This window comes from Sus scrofa, chromosome 1 (genome assembly GCF_000003025.6).
Source record: "Sus scrofa isolate TJ Tabasco breed Duroc chromosome 1, Sscrofa11.1, whole genome shotgun sequence".
NCBI lineage: Eukaryota > Metazoa > Chordata > Mammalia > Artiodactyla > Suidae > Sus > Sus scrofa.
The window spans coordinates 30,572,190-30,582,662 of NC_010443.5; the positions used below are offsets into that span (position 1 = coordinate 30,572,190).

Here is a 10,473-nt window from a genome sequence, read left to right on the forward strand (position 1 = left end):
TTCATGTAGGAATAACCCTTGGACAACAGATGGCTTTATTGTAGGTATGCTTGAGAGAGAGCGTACAAGGCAGTGTGATTTGGAGGAAATACAAACGGAACACAGAGGGAAAGGAAAATTGAATTTAGAAGAACGGATCACACTCTTAACAAAGGAAATTATTGAAAAATTTAGCTGACATATTTTTAATGATAGGGTGTTTTTAAAAAATGTCTACTTAAGAATATTTAAGACATCCCTTTCTGGGACAGACTATGAAAAAAAAAATAGAACATCACTAACATCTAGCTAATATCTGGGCAACCCATACTAACCCATAGTACAAATCTCAGTTAAGTATTTGGAAAACAAAGCAATGGGGTGGAGAGAGTCAGAATTAAAATGCTCGCTACAATTTTAAATCCACAGCATTTTAGCTTTTTTTTTTTTTTTTTTGCCCCCTGTTATCTATGGGCTGCTTATACTCTGGAGAGTATTTTGAAGTATTAATTCAAAGGTATATTTTAGCATAATACTTTTACCACTAAAATATATCAACTTTTAATTAAGAGGGTCTTATTAATTTCTGAGGGAGAAATACAAGATGATGTATTCATCTAAATAAAAATATTACTTTCAGATATGTGAAGTTTTTTTAAAAAACTGAAGTTAATATTACATAGAAATTCACTTTGGAGAAAGAAACAGCAGGTTCTAAAACATGCTTACTGTGAATCCATAGAACAACTGCAAATTTTCTTCTCATTTAGAGCCTATTATGTACATATTCTACTCATGCAACTTTTTTTTTCTTCAGTTTTCTTTTCTTTTCTTTTCTTTTCTTTTCCCTTCCTTCCTTCCTCCCTCCCTCCCTCCCTTTCTTCCTTCTTTCCTCCCTCCCTCCACCTCTCCCTCCCTCTCTCCATCGATTCTTCCTTCCTCCACTTTCCCCCCACTTCCCCCACTTCCTAGGAACCCAAATCTAATCACATTACCAGGAAAAGAAATTCATGGAACAAGAAGCAAGTAAACAATTTTTCCCCAGAGGAAAAAGAAAAAAACAACTCATGACTTCGAATGAAAGCAACAATAACAAAACCCTCTATTATATTATGGCTACTTCTTTCCAAGGAGGAGCTGCAAACCCATGATCCAAGGGGTCATCTCAAACAGCCTCAGGACATCCTGCGAGGTATAAAGAACAGCTGCTGATGGTCCCCTCGGTCCCCTCGTGCCTTGAAACATTTCTGGCAGAGTGGCTATCCCATGCTGCAGAGGAGTGTTGCTGGTGAGTAACTTTCCTCTACTCCCAAATCTGCAGCCCTGGGTGCAGTGCCCAGTGGTGACTGACCCACCCACAAGCCCTGCCCCCGTTCCCCTGGACTCTGATCAGGTAGGAGAATGATTGGGGCTCTCACTGCAGAACTGCATCCTCTTGGCCAGTTAGAAGAGCTGCCCATTTGTGGTTCAGGAGACCCAGGAATAGCATAGATGCAAGATTCTATTTTCCACACTTACTGCTCCCTTTTTTTTTTTTTTTTTTTTTTTTTTGTCTTTTCTAGGGCTGCACCCATGACATAATGGAGGTTCCCAGTTTAGGGTCGAACTGGAGCTGTAGCTGCCAGCCTACACCACAGCCACAGCAACTCTGGATCCGAGCCGCGTATGCGACCTACACCACAGCTCAGGGCAACACTGGATCCTTAACCCAATGAGCAAGGCCAGGGATTGAACCCACAACCTCATGGTTCCTAGTCGGATTTGTTAACCACTGAACCACGACGGAACTCCATTACTGTTCCATTTTATAGATATACAACCAGTTTCAGAACAGTACAAGGACCTCTGACTCTACAGTTACCAATACGGGAAAACAACACGGTCCTTTAAATTCAGTCCTTATACTTCCTCACAACTGCTGCTTGCTTACTAAAGGCATAATAAAATGGTATTCCTGCTTATCAACTTTGTAAAATAAATATTAAAAAATTAACAATGAAAAACCACTGAGATAAAAAGGAATTCGTTTATACTTTTCCCCTCTTTACTTATTTAGTCATTTCCCCCCTTAACATTCTTAAGCAAGAAGTATTTTTTATAGACTAGAATACTAATTCTTGAGGAAGTGTTTATACAAACTTGTAAAATTACACTAATGTTCTTGTGCTTATTTGGGCCTCATTACAACTCTGCAGAGTAGATTATTATTATTTTTTTTATTATCCTCACTTTATAGATGAACCTGAAGCTCAAAGAAAATAATTGATCAGAAATCAATCTGCTGAACTATAGCTCATATTTAAATACAGGACTCTACATTTCATTTCCTTTAATCATGCACCTATAACTCTAATGAATCTAAGTAAGTGTTTTTCTAAAAAATGATTTATTATAGAACCTGTGATCAACCCAATAGGAACACGTACTAAAAGTACATTTCTTGAGTGATTTTCAGAGATATACTATAAACATATTTCAGCACACTGAAGATCATTGTGTACACGTTATATGTTCATAATTTGAATGACCCCATAAATCAGAAAAAGATCACACTTCAACCTCTTACACATTCACTAATTTTTTTATTTTGTTTTTACTTTTATTATTCTTTTTTTTTTTTTTTTTTTTTTTTGGCCACACCTGCAGCTTGTAGACGTTCTTGGGCCAGGAATCGAACCTGTGCCACAGCCGTAGCTAGAGCCAAGGAGCGACAACACCAGATCATTAACCCCCTGAGCCACGAGAGAATGCCTCACTGTTCATTTCTTAACCCTTTTCTTTGTACCTTTTTTTCTTTTTATGGTTTGAAGAATGAGAAAATCTGTTAAGAAATGTAGCTGTTACAAGGAAAACTGAACGCAAGGAAAGAAATCAGGAGCAAAAGAGAAGAGAGAAATCTAACAACCGCACTATTTTTTTTTATCATGTTGATTTAATAGAAGGAACTAATGAATTACTGTGCTATAAGGGTGCAAATATCATTTGTATAATAACATTTATAAATATTATAAATTTTACAAGAATGAGCTAAAGCTGACATTGGCTAAAAATGTCCATGAATGAACTTTTAGATTAAAAGCAAAAACAAATGCAACACACATTATCCCTGATAGAAAATACAATTAAAACGCAGAATCACAATTAATTAGCAAGTAGTAATATCCCACAAATTACTTACAAGGACACGTTAAGCCCTGCGAGGCTTCTGCTGTCCGCTTCTAGGTGAGATACTTGCTGGCACTCTATGGATTTTTTTTGCCCTTCTTCTAAATGCTCCATGACTTTCTTGATAAGACTGAATGCAAGTTATTATCAAGTGACAGAACTGTCATAATTTGATTTTTAGGATCCTGCAAATTAATTACAACTTCAAGCAGTGACACAGACTAAAATAGCAAGAGCTGCTGGTGATCCCAAACTACTTACAGCGTGTCCCAGCCAGTACTTGGCTAGGAGCACATGTTGCTTAAAAAAAGCACGTAACCCTTTAGACCCAACAGTCAATTAAAGCCTTGGTAGAAATGCCAACCGTAAGTATGAAAAGATCTTTCGATTATCTACATGTGTAATTTTCCTCTAATTAGTGAGACCTGATTTTAATTTTTTCCCCCTTCTTTTCTCAAACAGGACCATATGGGATCAAGTTTAGAGGGCAGCTGCTTGGTTAAAGAGAAAAAATGAGAGCGAGAACAAGTGAAGAAGAGATAAGGAAACAGAAGTGGTTTTTCTTGTCAGTTATATTCCATGATTCTTATAGAGATGGGGGGTGAATAAACACCTATCAGCTTAACAGTCTTTAAAAACTTATATGGAACTTTGCTAGGGGCTGTGCTGTTGATATAAAACAATAAGACATTTTCAGAAGGGCCTGGTAAGCATAATCAGAATCTGGTGTTGCAAGCTACTGAGGCCCTAATGGAATAAGCGAGGTCCTCTACTGTACCTTTATTTGACTGTAGTATCACTTGCCAGCTAAAGATAATAGGATTTCAAAAAATACTGATTAAAATAGACCACAGTTTGGGGGTGGTAGATGCAAAGTATTACATTTAGAATGGATAAGAAATGAGATCCTGCTGTATAGCCCAGGGAACTATATCCAATCACTTGTGATAGAACATGATGGAGAATAATATAAGAAAAATATTGTATATGTATGGATAACTGGGTCAATTTGCTGTACAGTAGAAATGGACAGAACACTGTAAATCAATATATACCATAGTCGAAAGAATAACTTACTTGAAAGCAATTTTGAAATTTGAACTATTTGAGTAGAATTGACTCTGGAAAAATGTGAATACTATCCAGTCTCTAATATCAATCTGTAGTTGGAGTGTCTTTGGGACATGGTATCGGAAAAACGTTCATAAGGGTGGATGCATTTCATTTTTTACTCCATTCAAATGGGTGAATAATATAAATAACATAATAAAATAATAAAATTTCATTTTGCTGAAATCCTAGCTCTACTTCTAGATCTGAGAATATCAGCCTGTGGAGAAAAAGAACATTAAGTGTCTTTCTAACTGCATTAACTCCATAATATAACTCTTGCAAGTGTTTTTAGGTCTCCAAGTTATTATTATTATTATCTGTCTTTTTAGGGCAGCACCTGCAGCATATGGAGGTTCCCAGGCTAGGGGTCTAATCGGAGCTCTAGCTGCCAGCCTAGGCCACAGCCAAGGCAACGCCAGATCTGAGCCGTGTCTGTGACCTACACCACATCTCACGGCAACACCAGATCCTTAACCCACTGAGTGAGGCCAGGGATTGAACCTGCATCCTCATGGATTCTAGTCAGATTAGTTTCTGCTGAGCTACAACGGGAATTATGAAGAGAGGCTTGGACTCATTATATGTATAAAAGTAGAATTAAAAAACACATTAACTTTTAGAGCTTTTTTTTTACTTTCATTTATTCACTTTAAAAATATTAACTTGGAATTTGTACATGGGGATTTCCAAAAGAGGTAGCAGGCATATGATATTTCTCCAGCAGTTTTTACCCTATGTGAAGAAAAAGAAAGAATGACATAAAAGAAAACATTAAGAATTCTAAAAGAAAACACTAAGCATCACAGTTTTGTTTTCCTATCCTGGCACTGTTATTTGAGACAAATTATATGAACTTGCCTAGAATCCAAATGTATGATAGAAGAGCCCAACAGTGCCCTCAGTCTTCCACATGTGACTTTAATTCACAAGCCAAATACAGGTAACTGTCCCAAGAAATCCCCCTGAATTTCCTGTATCATGATATGAAGAATCACCCAAACAGAAAACCCAAAGTCAAAACACCTAGATAAAGTCAGGACTTACATGGAACAGCTTCTGCTAGCCAGTAACATGCCTTTTTAAAAGTGGGATGGAACAAAGAATTCCATTAATTCAGTTGTCTGAGCAGGAAAGTAGGCTCTCAAGAACCAAGAGCAGGTTCAGATTTTGCAAGGAGTGGTACTGACATTCTCTTCCTACGCTCTCACATCCTTAGATTGAGCCACTGTGAAGCCATGTGAAAATGCTGTAGAAAGGCTCAATCGGGAAGTGGGCAGAAAGGGGCTGCACTTGGAAAACTTACATCCCAGGGGATTCCCAGCATTTTTAATAGGAGGGGCTCCAACAGCACCCCAAGTTTTTGTGTAACCTTACAAAGGGCCACAGCTTCTAATACATATTGTGAAGACCAAGTCAGCGGGCTCAGACAGCCTCTTCTCTCAGGCTTTGAAAAGAGTTACCTGCCTTCTGTCACACACCTTCTGTCTCCTTCTGCCCTCAGCCACTTCTAGTTGGGAGATATTTTTCCTCAGTCCTGAAGCTGTCAACTAAGTAATTCTTGACTCCTCCATCCCTACCACATAAGTGAAATCAAGGAATCACAGAGTCATTCAATACTAGAGTCTTGGGCAACAGCCATTTTACAAGCGCTGTAGAATGGTTTCCTTTTAACTAGTCGCCATGATTTATGCCATATTCCTCCTGTGTAAGTCTATGCTACATACCAGAAAGACTTGCCTAAAATGAAACATTTCCTATTTTTTCAATTCCATTTTCTACTTTAAATCTTCTGGGTTCTTCATGACCTATATCAATGAGTGATTCCTAACACAGCATACACTCCAAAAAAAATCACAAAATACCCTTTCCTGTCAATATACTAGACTTAACTTTTTCCAAAACAGCACTTTTTCTTGCCTTGTGAATAAGTGCCCCTCCCCCATTTTCATTTCGAACTGGGTCCCACAAATTCTGTACCTGGCCCTGCTACTTTATTACTTCCAATTCCATTTTGGAGTCTATGGTTGCAAGAAGTTTATTGCTCAAACTTTAAGTAAAAGTCTACTTGATAGATTATTCTTTACTTTGTGGCTTGAAAAATTAGTTCTAGGACCAGGTGAGGTCTGAACTACATACTCCCTTTCTCCCATGATGAGATGCAGTCGAACTGTGGCTGGTGGGGAGCTGAAAGAGTGGTTCAACCCCTGAGAAAAATTCTCCCCATTTATCATCTTTTCAACAATTTTTAAAGGTAATATATTCACATGACAGTTGTTAAGACCATGGGGAAAAATTGCCTGAGGACCCCCTGTGAAACAATTGAAACATCAAAGTTCGGAATATGAGATATATGGATGCCGGGCTGGGCTTCATTGCTGTACAGACACTTTCTTGAGTACAGAGATGCTAGCACTCGACTCAGTGGCCAGCACTGAGTAAACTCGCTGAGCAACGCTTAGAAAGAAATCCTGAGGCTCCCCTTGGCTCCACAATTTGCAGCAGATGTAACTTTGAAAATCCTGCCCCCACCCCCTCCTTAGCTATCTTCTAATGTTTTTCCCTTGATGTCAAAAATAAAGGGAAAGTAGGCAAAACAATCAGTTATGCAAATATATAATAAGAGGAAAAAACAAACCCCTATTCTCTCTTTTTAAATTTGGGACCTTTTGCCTTGCTAAGAGCCAGGAGTGACTGGCAGGTGTGAGCTTGAGCAGTCTTGCTCTACTTGCTTGAAGAGAGGGAAGAAGAAAGGAAGGAAAAGGAGGGGAGGGGAAGGGGGTGAGGGCTGGGAAGGGAGGGAGACTGAGCTGCAGCTCTAGAGAAGGGGAGAGAGGGGCATCTTCCTAGGCAGTTCAGTGAATAGAGACATTGTGGAAACGTCTAAAGGAGACATTTCAAATGATGCTTGCTGGTTTTATAATGAAATTCTCTCTTAGCTACATCTTAATGTAAAATCTACAGCTTCTGGCTCATATTGATGTTAGTGGAATTGCCCATGTAAGGAAGGCTAGGGCTGGGCTAAGACTGAAATGGTGGGGGGGGCGGCCAGGAGTTGTGGATGGAAGCTCCGAGAAGAGGATTAGGGAATAGCTGACACCAGTTTGAGTTATACAGATTTTAAGAGTGTCTTTAGCATTTAAGAGGCTAGGAAAATTAGCTAATTTTCCATTTAATATTCTCTGTCTTCCTGATCGCTTTTGGCTCTTCAACTTGACTTCTTTCTGGGCATGGAATCAATTTTCCTCATTCCTTGGTCCCTCTCCAAAGGAAGAACTAACTCCAGTGCCTCCAATTTTACCACCTAGCATTTTGTCCAGCAAGTGGACTCCTTGGAAAGATGATAAAAGAGAAACGTCAGTGGAGATATGTAGCAAAGGCAGAGAATGTTTTCATTATTCGGGAAAGCCTGTTTCCTTGGCCACCCTCAGTGACCTATTTCCTCTACTCTAAGTATAGAACACCAGGGCTTTCCTCACACCTGACCCCAAGGCTGCCAGATTGAGTCTCTATTCTAATTTAAACTCTTCATGTAAACAATATGCCTCAGCCATTCTTTCAACATAATGACATTTAAAAAAAATTACTCTAAAAACCTATGGTTAATGTAAAATAGTTAACTGCTCCTTATAAGCTGGCAAGTTTAAACTTCAATTTCCACCATTATTTCGAAGTGGGGGGAAGAAAGATTTGGGGTGGGGGCTGCCTCTGCATTTTGGATCTTGACACAGAGTGTCTCGGCTCTGAGAAACTTACTTTCGGGACTGAGCAGCCACTCGTGGTCACTTGCCTCATGGAGATGAATCACTTTGGCTCCAAATGGAAATCATGGGTAATCACTCACGATCCTTGCCTTCTGTTGATTCATGGTCCCATGGCCTTCCAGCCCCAGAGGCATCACCTGTCCCTGTGGCCTAAAGAAACCACTTGTGGTTTTGATCACGTGGGTTTGCCTCTGCCTCCAGTTTCTCCTTTCTGGTCAATTCATCACGTTTGGACAAAGTCAGCTGTCTACAATACAAATTATACAGTGTTATTCCCTGCTCAAAACCTTCCAAGATGTCCTACTGATTTCAGAAGAATCCAAACCTTTTAGCATAGCATTCAAGGCCCTTCAAATCAAACTCAGTCTTCCAACTGATATTTTCTCTCCTTGCCTCTCTCCTCACCTGTCCATACCTGCCTTTAAATATATATTTTTAATACTCCGGTAATTTTAATTAGCTGTTATTCCTGGAGCCAGGGATAGTCATTCACTCCTTAGCACTGAGTATTGGCCATGAAGCCTTACTTCCTTATTCTTGTATTGATGCAAGGAGAAGAAATTTGTCGAATGCTGCCCATTCAGTGAAATGTTGTTTATTTTATTCAATTTTTATGGGATTCTTTTGGGATGTCTGATAAAAATGCAGATTTTTCAGCACGACCTCAGTCCTGAATCAGGATCTTTGGAAAGGGAATAAGAGAATCTGAAGGCTAGGCAAGTTACCCATGTCTATTTGGTATGGCCTAGAGTTTGAGACTCCATATATGTGACGTTAAAAACAAAAGCATTTGCCTTATTAATCATATGATTTATTTTATCTCAATAATTTCTCTGCCACACAAACATTCCTATCTTGCCATTTCCTACCTTACACTGTATCCTCCATAGAACCTGTATCGCCTAGATTAGACAGAGTTCTCCAGGGCTTATTATTGATTGAACAGGAAAGGAAGGTTGGTATATATCTGTGCATATTCCAAAATTAAAGGAAATGTGCCAGAATGCTGAGGATTTGTTGGGTTCTGTGACTAGAATTGGAGGCGTTTGATCTTGGAAGACTTCAGGGAGACAGGAGGAGAAGAAAATCATTCCGATTTTGGAAATGAACAAAAACTAAGCATGGAAGATTCACAAACCCTGATCAAAGGTCCATATTCGTCTCTGATGGGGAAAAAGAGAAGTTAGACATTGAGAAGAAGGTGTGCTTTAATAGGGAGAAAGATTAGAAGCCCATAATTAGAGGGGTTTGATAGGGAATTTATTCAACAATTATTTATTAGACTTTTTTTTTTTTTTTTTTTTGTCTTTTTGCCTTTTCTAGGGCCGCACTCGCAGCATATGGAGGTTCCCAGGCAAAGGGTCTAATCGGAGTTGTAGCCACCGGCCTATGCCAGAGCCACAGCCACACAGGATCTGAGGCGCATCTGCAACCTACACCACAGCTCAGGGCAACGTCGGATCCTTAACCCACTGAGCAAGGCCAGGGATCGAACGCACAACCTCATGGTTCCTAGTAAGATTCGTTAACCAATGAGCCACGATGGGAACGCCCCTATTAGTTCTGCTTTGAGCAGCAGTATAGTTCCAAGAAATATGAAGTTGTCCACTGACAATAACTGATATTCACTCCATAATGACTTTTATAGTCTCTCAACTGACTCTCAATATCTCTTCCACCTTTTCTCCTCTGAATAGCCACAATACAGTATGAGAAATTATCTTTTATTCCAGGAGTGGTTTAATCTGGCTAAATGTAACCTATTATTTCTTGTCCATGGTTGCCTAAGGATGGGGCTTACAATCCAATTCTGGACAATGAGAGGAAATATTTAGGTATAAGGAACCAATTTCTCTTTCCTGTTGGATAAGAAGAAAGAAGAAGCATCTGACACAAGGGGAGCTGTCTTTGGATGAAACCAACATGGTTGTTGAAGGTAAAAAGATATAGAAAGAACCCACAGAATTAACCGTTCCAGAAGCGTGAACTACTTCTAGTTGTTTTCTTATATGAACTGATTCATTTCTTTGCTGTTTAAGCTTGACTATGTCCCCCTAGTTTTGTTGATAAATGATTGATATACATAATAGCCTAAGTTTAAGACATACAGCATGATGGTTTGATTTCCACATATTGTTTTGAAAAGTTTTATTTACTACCAAATATATCTTAACTGATAAACATACGTAATAATTCTTACATCTCTCATTTCTGGTTAACAACCTTGTTTAGGATGAATATTCCCTGGTAATAAAAGTGGAACTTAAAAGTGATGAAAATATCAGAAAGTTTTTACCCAAGTCCAAGCATGAGGCTTGGGATTTAGAAATATATGGTACAGAAGTAAGCTAACAGTCATTGAGTGTCTTCTGTATGCCGATCACACTAAGTCTTTCACAGCTTGTCTAGTTTTAATTTTTACAATTCTGTGACTTTGATGTTATTGCCCTTATTT

At 38.9% G+C, this 10,473-nt stretch overlaps 1 protein-coding gene across 3 annotated transcripts in view; it reads right to left on the reverse strand.

Annotated features, from left to right (window-relative positions):
- The window catches only part of EYA4 (EYA transcriptional coactivator and phosphatase 4), a 314,810-nt gene extending 311,406 nt beyond the window's left edge, over positions 1–3,404 (reverse strand). For 2 of the 3 annotated variants that reach the window (XM_021087789.1, XM_021087721.1), the window contains exon 1: positions 3,158–3,398. The gene's annotated coding sequence lies outside the window, so the exon portion shown is untranslated. Of the gene's footprint in view, positions 1–3,157 lie in introns of all 3 variants that reach the window. The other variant, XM_013988217.2, reaches the window with a different exon arrangement.